This window comes from Tupaia chinensis, unplaced genomic scaffold (assembly GCF_000334495.1).
Source record: "Tupaia chinensis unplaced genomic scaffold, TupChi_1.0 Scaffold000187_1, whole genome shotgun sequence".
Lineage (NCBI taxonomy): Eukaryota > Metazoa > Chordata > Mammalia > Scandentia > Tupaiidae > Tupaia > Tupaia belangeri.
This window is the reverse complement of record NW_006159662.1, coordinates 3,620,828-3,622,930: the sequence shown is the minus strand read 5'-3', so window position 1 is coordinate 3,622,930 and position 2,103 is coordinate 3,620,828. Positions and strand designations below refer to the sequence as shown.

General features: G+C 48.2%; 1 protein-coding gene and 1 long non-coding RNA gene across 4 annotated transcripts in view; one reads left to right on the top strand and one right to left on the bottom strand.

The window, feature by feature from the left end:
- The window catches only part of LOC102499858 (uncharacterized), a 26,482-nt gene extending 25,176 nt beyond the window's left edge, over window positions 1-1,306 (top strand). The window contains exon 3 of the long non-coding RNA XR_334288.3: window positions 1,109-1,306. This is a non-coding gene — a long non-coding RNA (uncharacterized LOC102499858). The remainder of the gene's footprint in view (window positions 1-1,108) is intronic.
- The window catches only part of PITPNC1 (phosphatidylinositol transfer protein cytoplasmic 1), a 358,712-nt gene that overhangs the window by 86,970 nt on the left and 269,639 nt on the right, over window positions 1-2,103 (bottom strand). The window lies entirely within an intron of this gene.

Sequence of the window (2,103 nt, the reverse complement as noted above, 5' to 3'; positions counted from 1 at the left end):
CAGGAATGATTCAAAAGACTGGCCTTTGGTGTTGTGAAGAAAAGAGAATATAGTCTTTTTTATTTTTTTAAAGAGAGATTTTTTTGCAGGACCAGCAGTTGGCGTAATGGCTATGTCGCTGGACTCCCATGTAGTTGACTACAATTCGAGTTCCAGACCCAGTGGTTTAAATTCACGCCGGGCGTGTGTGTGTGTGTGTGTGTGTGTGTGTGTGTGTGCCCAAGATCCTGAGAGGAGAATGGAGGAGAAGGGATTGCAGCATGGCCATCCCCCCTGGGGGGTGATTTCTCGCTTTCTGTCTCTCTGTCTCTCTGGCAAGTGCATGTGCCCTATAGCAAAAACCTCTAAGAAAAAAAAAAAAGATTTTTGCTATAGGGCTGGTGCACTCGCTGAAGAGACAGAGAGCTGGTCCTGAGAATGCAGTCTTACAATGTGCCGCCGCATGTAGGCCAAGGCACCAGGCCAGAGGTATAATGAACAACTGCCAAGGTGTCCATCTGGGGTCCAGAGACCCAAACACGGGTGCTGGAGCCCTGGGGTAGGTGGCAGCCCCAGACCCACTCCTTAACTGACCTTGGTCTTGGAGTGGAACTGGAGCCCCATCTGGTAATGGGGGTGGGGGATGAGCTGCTTTCATTTAATCCTCGTCAAATGCTCCACTTGCCACTGGATTTAGGGGCATTAAGGCTGAGTAAAGGAAACCCATCTATCAGGGCTCGGCTGGATTGTCTTAGCTGCTGGGTAAACTTGAGGGCTTCTCAGGAGAATGCTCCCTGGTGGACAGCATCATCAGGCCTTCGGTGCAGAAGGTACGACTGCTTTTCCAAAGCCAGCAGGGAGTCACAAAGCAAACTGATGGCAATGCACCTGTCCTTAGAGTGTCTCAGAAAACCCTGTCCCCAGTGAGGTGGAGGTGGCCCCATGCAGAGCTGCCGGAGGGGTGAAGAGGGGTGGGGGGGCACTACCACCCCACTGCTGTTCGCAAAATACAAATGACAGTTCAGTACCGTTAGTAAAACATGTTGATCCTTGTTTTTTAGACTCCCTTCCCCAGAAACAATCTTCTCCTGTTGATTTTTTTCTTTTTCTTTTCGGCTTGGGTGTACAGGTCTATGAATTTTAACACATGCACAGATCCTGTGACCACCACAACAATGAAGATACAGAAGATCCAGCTGCCCGAGAGATGAATTTATAGTACCACCCTCTCCCTCTCTGACACCTGGCCACCACTGAGTTGTCCTCCATTCCTGTGGTTTGACTTTTCAAGATTAGCATACAGATGGAATCCTATGAAATGGAACCATTGGAGACTGGGGCCTTTCACTCAGCCTACTGCCTTCCAGTTTTACCCTGCTGTGCATATCAACGTTCTTTCCTTTTTGGAGCCAAGGAGTATTCCTTTACGTGAATGTTAGACCGTCTACCCACTCTCTGGTTTCTATCTGGGGACAAATATGACGCAGACGCTAAGCATCTGTGGACAGGTTTTTGTGTAAATACCAGTTTTCATTTTTGTAGGGCTGATAGTCAGGAATGAGAGGGTTTGGTTGTATGGTGTTTGCTAATTCTTCTTTTTCTTCTTTTGTAATTTGCTAGAGGGCATGTGCATTTGCTGGAGAGAGACAGAGGGAGAGAGAAAGAGGGAAAGTAAGTAAGCACCCCCTGCGGGGGATGGCCACACTGCAATCCCTTTTCCTTCATTCTCTCCTTGGGATTTTGGGCACTCATGCACACGTGTCCAGCAGGATTTTCAAAGCTACTGGGTCTGGGACTTGAACTGCACAGCTGGCCATATGGGACCCAGCTGCCTTAATCACCATGTTACCACTGGCCCTGATTCTTCTTAATGATCAGAGATATCAATACTCCTGCCGTAGACTGAGTAGTGTACTCCCAAAATTCATGCCCAACAGGAAACTCAGAATGTACTCGTAAGTAGTCTTTGTAGAGGTACTTAGTTACAGATCTTGAGATGAAGTCACCACGTCCTTATGAGAAGAGGAGAGAGGACGTGGATACAATTACCATGCATATAGAACGGTTCACAGGGAGAGAAGAAGGGGAGGTAAAGACAGGCAGAGGCGGGACTGATGAATCCAC